The following is an 11478-nucleotide window of genomic DNA, read 5'->3' on the forward strand; positions in this document are numbered from 1 at the left end:
TCCTGCACCTGCTGCTAGGATTGGCTCTTCTGCCACCACAGCCCATCATCTCCTGGGAAGAGGCAGTCTAACAGGAGGGGGAGGGGGGAATGCAGAGGCTGCTCCCTGCCAGGAGAAGTGATGGTGACTGTTGGCTCAGGTGGCTTTGAAGAAGTCTATTTAGATTGAGGTTGAATCCTGACAAGACAGAAGTACTGTTTTTGGGGGACAGGGAGTGGTTGGTGTGGGAGATTCCCTGGTCTTGAATGGGGTAACTGTGCCCCTGAAGGACCAGGTGCACAGCCTGGGAGTCATTTTGGACTCACAGCTGTCCATGGAGGCGCAGGTTAACTCTGTGTCCAGGACAGCTGTCTACCAGCTCCACCTGGTACGCAGGCTAAGACCCTACCTGCCCACGAACTGTCTCGCCAGAGTGGTGCATGCTCTAGTTATCTCACGCTTGGACTACTGCAACGCGCTCTACGTGGGGCTACCTTTGAAGGTGACCCGGAAACTGCAATTAATCCAGAATGCGGCAGCTAGACTGGTGACTGGGAGTGGCCGCCGGGACCACATAACACCGGTTCTGAGAGATCTGCATTGGCTCCCAGTACGTTTCCGAGCACGATTCAAAGTGTTGGTGCTGACCTTTAAAGCCCTAAACGGCCTCGGTCCTGTATACCTGAAGGAGCGTCTCTACCCCCATCATTCAGCCCGGACACTGAGATCCAGCGCCGAGGGCCTTCTGGCGGTTCCCTCATTGCGAGAAGTGAGGCTACAGGGAACCAGACAGAGGGCCTTCTCGGTAGTGGCGCCCGCCCTGTGGAACGCCCTCCCATCAGATGTCAAAGAGATAAATAATTACCTGTCATTCAGAAGACATCTTAAGGCAGCCCTGTTCAGGGAAGTTTTTAATATGTAACGCTGTACTGTTTTTAACACTGATTGGGAGCCGCCCAGAGTGGCTGGGGAAACTCAGCCAGATGGGCGGGGTATAAATAATAAATTATTATTATATTATTATTATTATTTGCCTCCTGCTGTGAAACCTCCAAAAGTCTGGTAATAGCACTTGACCAGGGAGAACAAGGAACTATAAGGAAGCTTCCCTCCCTCTCTCCCAGGCCCTCTGGGTTTCCATCTGGCCAGCCCTGCTGATTGAGAGTGGGGTTAGCAGAAAACTGAAAGGCATATCTGCTGGGGAACCATCGGCTGGAAGTAATTCCCTCCCGTTCCCATGGCAACTGGAGAGTCCAGAAGAGGATGCAGTTATCACCATAGTCGAGGCTGCCTGGCAAAACAGCTTCTTTGCCCTCCCACAACTGAGTGGTTTCTGAGAGATGAAGATTGCTAGTCAGGGCATCCGTGACCCACCTTGAGTGAAGCACTTGGGAAAAACCCTGGAGCACATTGTGCATCTGTTTATGCCCTCCGATGACATACCTTGGCTCAGGTTTTCCACCTGAGTGCAACAAAGCTGTTTGGCAGTGGACAAGGCAAACTGGGCGGTCGGAAGTTCCCCTTGCACAGTTATTGATGATTCTTGGGTAGAAGCCAGGATAGGAGGACCAGGAGCACTTCACAATGTGGCTTCAGCCTGGCCTTTGCCTCTTGAGGTTCTCAAAGTGGCTTCTAAATTTGCCGGATGCTCTGGTCCTTCATCCCTCTGGGCACTTTTCCTCCTCTGGCCCCGGGGTCTCTCCTCTCATGCTAGCCAATATCCAGCAGGCTGCCTGGACAAGCCTGTGGGTTGCTGGGATTTCGTCAAAGAAAGCTGGAAAACGTGGGTCCGTTTCAACCAGTGTCTCGCAGATGAAACACACATCCCTAATTCTTACACTTCCTGAGGTTTCCTGCTCTCCCAGTTAAGACGAGCCAAAAGCTCTTTTCTTTTTTTAAAACATAATGTTTTGGAGGCCTTAATCTCACAGCAGATCTTGGTGTTGTGAAAGATTTGCAGCCAAGGCGCATTTTCCAGAGTGGTTGCAGCAAAAATAACGAGCAGCTCTTGAGCCAATGGACATTAAAATGGCAAATGCAATTCAAAGTGATGCACAATAGGGAAAGAAAGAAAAAATTAATTTCCCATATATGCTCTTGGAGTGTGAACTGACAGCAACTGACCAGGAACAAGACCTTGGGGTCATAGTAGGTAGTTCAAGGAAGATGTCAACCCAGCATGTGGCAGCTGTGGAAAAGGCAAATTTGATGCTAGGGACCATTGGGAATGGAATTCAGAATAAGACTTCCAACATCGCCGTGCTGTTATACAAATCTACGGTGCAACTGCATTTGGAATACTGTGTACAGTTTTGATTGCCTTACCTCAAAAAGGATGCTGCAGAGTTGGGAAAAAGTTCAGAAAAGGCAAGTAAAAACTGACATGCTGAAAGTTTAAAAAATTATGCATGGCATGGAGAAATTGGATAGAGAAACGTTTTTCTCCCTCTCACATAACACTCAAACTCCTGGATATTCAATGCAGCTGATGGTTGGAAGATTTAGGAATGACAAAAGAAAGTCATTTTACTTTATTTTACTAAAATATTTGTATGCTGCAATTCTGTAACAAAAAAATCAAGATGGTTCACAACAATTGCGATACAATAACAAGCCACACAAAAATTGAAGCAGATCACCAGCCATGGGTAGCCTCAACCTCCATGAATTTATCTAATCCTCTTCTAAAGCCATCCAAGCTGGTGGCCTTCATTACCTAAAGGGAAAGTTTCAAAGAACTGCACTTTCCCTCTTTGTCAGGAGGAGATTGAGGCTTCCTGCAGACTCAGGGACTTCTTCAGAATCCGTCCTCTGAGACGGCGCCAGGCTCTCCAGCTGACCACTAGGGTGCGCTCTCCTCCCTTCCCAGGAAATGGGCTGCTCTTCAGTAGGCAGTCCCAGGGACTGTTTGAAATGCCATGGTAGGGATGCTCCATGCTCCAGTCTGGCCATGCTCCTGGGGAGAGGAGTCTCGTTCCTCTCTTGCAAGGAGATGAGGGGCTGTGAAGGTGCGCAGCGTCAGCAAGAGCGTGGCTCGGCACCCACTGCAGTGACATCAGACGTGGGTGGCTGTCACTCATCTGCAACCTCACAAACCAAGTTGCAATCATATGCATTTTGCTAACAAGCTCAGTGGCAAACGGGATGTCTGCATGCAAGGGGAAGGTTTTTCTGCACAGCAGTGGCATAGCAAAAGGTGGGGAGGGAAAGGAAGAAGAACACCCTGCCCTGTGCCAAAAACAAGCTTCAGAAGTGCTGTGATACCGTGATAGATTTAAAAATGCCCCAAGCAGCCCATCAGCTGTGAAGCAGAGACAGTGGCCAGAGAGTTTGCTTTGCATGATGACAAAGCTCACTTTCTCCTTCTCCGGCCCAATGTGAGCAGTTGCCATAGCGAAGCGACGCCAGCCTGAGTAGGACCAGTTTATCAGAGAGCATGGACTCAGTGCAGCAAAGCTCTTACAAAGATGCATCGCCCGTTCTTCACTCACTGCCAGTCATTCTGATCCAGTGAGCCAGGGTTTCTCTAATGGCAGGTCACTTACTGCAGACTGTGAGGGGCGACCTGGTTGCCCCTTGCTGGGCATGAGGAACTGCCTTACATGGTTTCACTGGAAGCTTTTATCATATCTGACTTTCTGTATTTTGTACATCCTCCAGCATTATATCTGATGAAAATATGGACGTCCTATTCCATAATATTAATAATAATTGTACTATTTATTTGACAGGGTTGCCCCAGCCACTCTGGGCTGCTTCCAACATATATAAAAACATAATAAAACATTAAACATTAAAAAGCTTCCCTTGCAGGGCTGCCTTCAGATGTCTTCTAAAGGTTGTGTAGTTATTTATCTCCTTGGCTTGGGGGACTCACATCACTCCATACCCTCCAGCATTTCTCCAATGGAAATAGGGACGTCCTAAGGAAAAGCGGGACATTCTGGGATCAATTCAGAAACCAGAATGGATTCTTTAAATCCGGGACTGTCCTTGGAAAATAGGGATGCTTGGAGGGTTTGACTTGACAGTCGTTATATATATATCGATCGATAGGTATTTGACTTGATAGGGTTTGACTTGACAGTCGTTATATATATATCGATCGATAGGTATTTGACTTGATAGGTATTTGACTTGATAGGGTTTGACTTGACAGTCGTTATATATATATCGATCGATAGGTATTTCTTCAGATAGGTATCTGAAGAAGTGTGCATGCACACGAAAGCTCATACCAAGAACTAACTTAGTTGGTCTTTAAGGTGCTACTGGAAGGAATTTTTTTTTTTGTTTTGATAGGTATTTCAATTATTCATTGAAAACAGAAGTAGAGACAAAAGGGGTAATGCGATGGACGTGACTCATAGCCTTGCAAAAGTCGAAGGCCACTGCACACACACACCTCTGCACCCCTTAATCTCTCCAGCCTCCATCCCAGACAAGCAAGAGGCACACCCCTCTCCCTGGGTTCAAGGAGGGCCCATGCCAGCCAGGCAAAAGCACTGGAGGAGGGCGTGGCCTCTGAGAGGGGGTGTGGCCTGGGAAGGAACTCTGAGGGCAAGCTGAGAGCTCAAATCCAATTTGTACTATCCTATTAGGTTTCGAAATACAGTGGTACCTCGGGTTACAGACACTTCAGGTTACATACGCTTCAGGTTACAGACTCCGCTAACCCAGAAATATTACCTCGGGTTAAGAACTTTGCTTCAGGATGAGAACAGAAATCGTGCTCTGGCGGCGTGGTGGCAGTGGGAAGCCCCATTAGCTAAAGTGGTGCTTCAGGTTAAGAACAGTTTCAGGTTAAGAACAAATTAAGTTCTTAACCCGAGGTACCAGTGTACATTTATATCAGACCATTTGATGCAATGAAGTAATGGCACTTTGTCTTGGCGCTGTGCTGCTGTCCTCATCTCGCGTCAGCCACATTTGGGCATTTATAAAGGGAAGGGCTAAACAAATCCACGTCTTATAACAACACCTCTAAGAGTATTATGTGCTGTCCTGGTTTCAGGGCTGTGGGCTGGCAGGAGCTAGATTAGGGGTAGCGGTGATTTACTACTTTACGGCGTGGCCTGCAGTAATGGACGTGCTTGCTGGGGCAAAGCCGCTCGCGTTACACTCAGCAAATGAGTAACATCTGTTCATCCCACATACAGAGCTGACTCCATCTGGGAGGGCCTGTAATTTTAAGTGCTTTTCCTCCGAACCTGTTCCTAACAGTGGCTGGAAGTCAAAAGACGGGCTTTTGGGATGGGTAATGAGTTAAAACAACAACCCAAAGCAAACTTCCTGCAAGCTGGTAACTGCCCTGAAAAGGGGCAGGTCTTCTCCTCCTCCTCTTCCTCCTCCTCCTCCTCCTCCTCCTCTCACACTGACCAGAGCAGCACCTTTAATTGATGCAGGAAGATCTTGTGTGTCTCCTCTGGCTCATGACACACACAAGCGCGCACACTGAGTAACCCATGAAGAACGTGCTCACTTCCTCTGTGAGCAAGAGGCTATTCATGCCTCTTTCCTGGTTTCTGCAACGGGGAGAGCCCTGAGCTGGCCTCTTCCGTCCACTGTCTGCCACATGGCGACAGGCAACTGCTATTTATTTATTTATTGCAGCGAAGGAGGAGAAGGTAACCTTTGCTGGTTTCTGTGACCTCATGAGGAAAGAAACTAGGACCGTCTTCACAGAGTGCCCACCTGCTCGGCCACTCACCTTTTCCTTCCTGGAGGTTCCTTAGCAACAACCAAAGCCCACCTCCCTCCTAAGGGCAGATCCATACTGCAAGCTTTTCTACGTGTGTCACTTTAACTGTCATGGTTTCTGGGAACTGTGGTTACTGAAGGTGCAGAAAAGTCTCCTAAGAATGTAAGAGAAGCCTGCTGGATCAGGCCAATGGTCTATCTAGCCCAGAATTCTGTTCTCTCAATGGCCAACCAGGTGCCCCAATGGGAAATCCTCAAGCAGGGCCCAAGCACAAGAGCATTCTCCCTACCTGTGGTTTTTCAGATATTCAGAATGCGGGAGATATTCAGAAACATTTGCTGCCTTGAACTGTAGGGGCAGAGTATAGCCACCATTACTAGCAGCCTTAACGTCTACAAATTTGTCCAACCTTCTTTTAAATCCATCCAAGATGGTGGCCATTGCTGCCTCCAGTGGCGGTGAGTTCCATAGTTTGACAATGCGTTGTGCGAAGAAGCGCCCTCTTTTCTCTGTCCTGCATCTTCCAGCAATACAAGAGAGGCAGAAAAGCTTTCCTCTAGCCACATTCTCCATGCTGTGCATTCATAAACTTCTCTCATGCCTTTTCTCTAACTCGCCTTTGCTCTAGACTGAAAAGTCCCAAAGGCTGCTGCAAGCTTTCTTCCTAGGGGAGTTGCTCCATCCCCTTGAACATTTCAATTCTCCCTTTCTGAACCCTTTCCCAACTCTACAATATCCTTTTGGAGGTGAGGCTCCTTGGAGTGCGCAGAACCCTCCAGCAAAGGAATGGCTATTGAGCCAGTTTAAGTCTGTGACTGAGCCACGCCCTTGGAATGACCTGGCTCTTCCTGCATATAATTATGGCATAAGAGGATGTGCTGGAAATGAGAAGCTGGTGGCAGCACAGATCTGAGCCAATCACACCTCTCTCTTCCTCACCTTTGCTGCCTCCTCCTGCCCACAACGGGCACCTGCTGTTGCCCAGGCTCCGTTTTCCCTAAGACTCTCTCTGGAAAGAGAGATAACTGTCTACTTATCTGGTCTCCATTCATGTGGTTTGCTGAAAGACCAGCTATAAAAATGCAGTAATATGGTCTCCTTGTAGCAGTCCATCAAGCTAGTTTTACTTTGCCAACGCATTAAGGTTTGGTTTCAATTTCAATTTTTTAATTTTTATTTTGCAATCTAAAAATGAAATTCTTCTTGCAAACAATACGTGGAGAAAAATGCTGTTTGGCATGCCAGCCCCAAATAAGAGGAAGTTCTCTTGAAATAGCTTTTCAAGAATGGGTGTGTGTGTGTGCGCTTGTGAAGACAAGGTTGCTGTTCATTAACAGAATAATCTCCCTGCCGCATTTATGCTGGGTTGCAGATACACCAGCATGGCTGGTACTTACGAGCGTTCCCAGGAGGACCACTTAGGCAGCTTAATTCAGGAAACAGGATTTCCCATTTAAGACATTTTAAGGGTAGGTGTTGATCTGTAACATACGAAGCAGAGCATTGTGGGGGTGGGCGGATGCTGATTGCAAAGCAAAAAGCGTCCCAAAAGCAAAGGGCTTATTCCCACATCAAGGTTCCTTCGTCCCAGTCAGCTGTCGAAAATATTAGGCTTCTGTCTTCCTTTGGCAGCTGCGTTTCACCCACCACTTGATTGTTCCCAGCTCTCTACACAAGCATGTGGGGTGTTCTCAGGAGCTGCCAGAATTAAAAAGCCACCGGGGTTAGTGTCATGGGAGGCTTAGAGGACACAGTCATGCTCCCACAAGGCTAAACAAAAACTTAGCTGGGCCCCTCCAGATGTCTTTTTCATTGTGCATTCATGATGGTTTGTGTTCTTGATACTTATATGCCTTCCTACTTTCAATATTAAGGGACACGGGTGGCGCTGTGGGTTAAAGCACAGAGCCTAGGACTTGCCGAGCAGAAGGTCGGCGGTTCAAATCCCCACGACGGGGTGAGCTCCTGTTGCTCGGTCCCTGCTCCTGCCAACCTTGCTGTTCGAAAGCACCTCAAAGTGCAAGCAGATAAATAGGTACCGCTCCAGCGGGAAGGTAAATGGCGTTTCCATGCACTGCTCTGGTTTGCCAGAAGTGGCTAAGTCGTGCTGGCCACATGACCCGGAAGCTGTACGCCAGCTCCCTCGGCCAATAAAGCGAGATGAGCGCTGCAACCCCAGAGTCGGCCACAACTGGACCTAATGGTCAGGGGTCCCTTTACCTTTTACCTTACTTTCAATATTGCTTGAGCCTGCACATGGGTACCCATCCACCTGGTATAAGCCCACTAATTGCATCCATGACCCTGGCAAGGGCTGCAGAGTTCACCCACCAGTCTAGAGAGGCCTCTTGTCCAATGCAACTCACCGCTGCCTGTGGAACTGAGCAGGGTTGAGTTGCATCGTGACGCATCCCCTTCCCAGCGATCAGCCAGGCTCTCCCATCCTGCCTGTCCATGTCCTGCCCTTGGTGGGACCCTGTCTTGCCTCGTGAGCAGCAGCACAGTTTCGAATGCGGCCACACAAACACTGAGGGGGGGTGACATTAGGCACGCTGCCTGCCTGCGACTCCCAAGCCTACCCCGATCCATTGGGGGAAGGCGGGGAGCTGGACTGCTTTGCCGGTGGCCTTCCCCCCTTCCCCCTTCATTTTGACAGCTTGGGGGAGACTTGGGAGTCGCAGGCGGGTGGCACGCGATTGCTGCCCGTGCTCCCGGGCTGCTGGAGGAGGGCAGGGCAGGGCAGGGCTTTCTTTGATGGGGGGTGGGGGGGTGGAAGGAGGAAGAGGGAGAAGGCGGGATCTACAGTGGATAGCTGCCTGTGTGGCTTTCTTTGATGGGGGGTGGAGGGAAGGAGGGGAAATTTCAATTTGGGCATGACAAAATTTTTTTCGCACCGGGTACCATCTGACCTTGCTATGCCACTTCTCTTGTCTCTCTGGAACAAGAGCCAAAAAGCAACAGGAAACTTCTGACTCCATCCAGACACAACCAAGTCCAACCTGGTTCATTGAGCAGCAGGTGAGACTGTGGTGGCTGCTGCCAGCCTGACCAGTTAGCTTTGGCATAGTCTCTAGCCAATGAACTAGGTTTTCCCAGCACTGCTTGTGCCATTGGCAGCTGCGTCTTCTCAAGAAGAGAAAACTCTGTTGCTGGTTTCTGTTAACTCTTCCCTCTCCAGCCTTCTTGACCGAATATGACCGGGGTGCCCCGCTTTTCCTTTCCACAATAGCTGGAGTCCACCTTGTCTTTTCTCTCTGCCTGGTTATGAATTCTCTCTCTTTCCCCTAGCTAGCTCTAAATATCAACCCCACTCTTTGTAAAGCCTCTCTCAGCTTGGGAACCTGCAGCAGCAACTTTGTCCACATCAGACCACTTGGGGAGGAGCTGCTTCTTTCCCTCTAAGGTTGGAATTTACATTTTATATCCTCTATTTATTTTATCATTTCATTATTGTAAATTGTCTTGGTGCCTTGGTAGAACATCAATCAACATAGTAAATGAATAATGGTTGTCCTAATTTGCCCCCCCCCCAGCAGCAATTCAGTTGGTGTGGACCCACAAGTTAAAAGAGCACTAGCCGGTCATTCTGTCTCAATTTCTTTTCGGTCTGTATCTCACAGTGTGCTTGATGGCAGTGAGGGCTAGTGTTTAGGTGGCCAAAGTTGTAAAATGGCTGGAAGGAATGGAATTCATCTGCCATTGTGAGACACAAGACAGGGCCAAAGAAAACCTAATGTTTATGCCTGATATTTACACTTTCTTTGCCTTGTTAGGACTTTGTGATTTTAAAACTCGGTTTCTGGCACCATACTGTGGAAGACTGGGAGGCTGTATTGTCAGCCAGAAAGCTAGACAAGAACTTCATTGTCTCCCTGAAGAAAGATGAGGAAGCTCCACCCAGATCAACAAAGTCCGGTACTGCCACTTAGCAACTAGCCCACAATCTCAGCCGTGTAACCTAAGCCACACAGGTTAAGCAAACACCTGCTAGCCCCCAGAGCACATGAAAGGAACATCTTTATTTATGAGCAGGGGAAAAAAAGCCTAGCGAAAAGGTAGTAATCTTTGTACCACCATCACACCCCTGTCTGGCTACCACAAACATTCTGGGGCTTTCTTCTCCACTGTTGGCAGCCTGGCTGTAGAATAGCCTCCCCCTGAGGCATGGCTGGGGCTCCCCTGGGCTCTTTCAGGGGGAAGAGTGAGATATTACTGGGAAATGGAACAAAACAGTGCTGTCGCTGATTAGTTTTGGGCACCCGTCGTAAGCATCCCTCTCCCGACAGGCCTTTCTGGGGATGGAGGAGATAATAATAATAATTTATTATTTATACCCCGCCCATCTGGCTGGGTTTCCCCAGCCACTCTGGGCGGCTTCCAACTGAATATTAAAATACAATAACCTTTTAAACATTAAAAGCTTCCCTAAACAGGGCTGCCTTCAGATCTCTTCTAAAAGTCTGGTAGTTGTTTTTCTTTTTGACATCTGGTGGGAGCGTGTTTCACAGGGCAGGTGCCACTAGCGAGAAGGCCCTCTGCCTGGTTCCCTGTAACTTGGCTTCTTGCAGTGAGGGAACTGCCAGAAGGCCCTTGGAGATGGACCTCAGTGTCCAGGTAGAACGATGGGGGTGTAGCATAAGGAGCCACCCAGATCCCCCTTGTGTGTGTGTGTTTTGAGAAGGAACTGGTGGGATGAATTCTATATTGTTAAAGGTAAAGGTAAAGGTACCCCTGCCCGTACGGGCCAGTCGTGTCCGACTCTGAGGTTGCGCGCCCATCTCGCTTAAGAGGCCGGGGGCCAGCGCTGTCCGAAGACACTTCTGGGTCACGTGGGCAGCGTGACAAGCTGCATCTGGCGAGCCAGCACAGCACACGGAAATGCCATTTACCTTCCCGCTAGTAAGCGGTCCCTATTTATCTACTTGCACCCGGGGGTGCTTTCGAACTGCTAGGTTGGCAGGCACTGGGACCGAGCAGCGGGAGCGCACCCAGCCGCGGGGATTCGAACCGCCGACCTGACGATCGGCAAGTCCTAGGCGCTGAGGTTTTACCCACAGCGCCACCCGTGTCCCCTCTATATTGTTAGGTTGGTGCTAATATTTTTATTTTTAATTTTCTGGTGTGTTTGTATTTGTGTGAATCGCTGGGATAGAAGTGGTGCAAGCTAACTGAATGAAAGCTTCCCCTTTGGTATCCTTGGAGACTTGTCTAGCAAAGCAGTTTCCATGAGTGGAATGCAAAGGCTGACTCCAAAGCCCAGAATGGCAGGAGCACCTACTCCCTTGTATGGATGGGGAATGAGCTGACCTGCGCCGCTGTGCAGGGAGCATTCTGCCTCCTCTCTTTGGTCCCTGGGCTGTTGTTCAATGAGCCCCCCGTTGGCACTTTGGCAGGGCTCCCCAGAGATGCCCCCAAACCTGGCAGCCTGCTCTGCCCATGGCTTGCATCTACCATGGCTCTGGCTGGAAGTCACTTGATGGCTGGTAGTCCCCTGCTTCAGCAGCAGCGTAGCACATAAAAGAGCCTGATGCATCAGTCGAAAGGGGGCCCATCTAGTTCAGCATCTTGTTCTCACTGTGGCCCACCAGATGCCCAAAAGGGAGACCTGCAAGCCAGACCCCATCGCAACAGCACTCCCCTTCCCTGTGGTTTCCAGCAAGTGGTATTCAGAAGCATTACTGCCTCAGTTCTCAGCCAGTGTGGTGTAGTGGTTAAGAGCAGTAGTCTTGTAATCTGGTGAACCGGGTTCGCGTCTCCGCTCCTCCATATGCAGCTGCTGGGTGACCTTGGGCTAGTCA

Source organism: Podarcis raffonei, chromosome 8 (assembly GCF_027172205.1).
Source record: "Podarcis raffonei isolate rPodRaf1 chromosome 8, rPodRaf1.pri, whole genome shotgun sequence".
NCBI classification, from domain to species: Eukaryota; Metazoa; Chordata; class Lepidosauria; order Squamata; family Lacertidae; genus Podarcis; species Podarcis raffonei.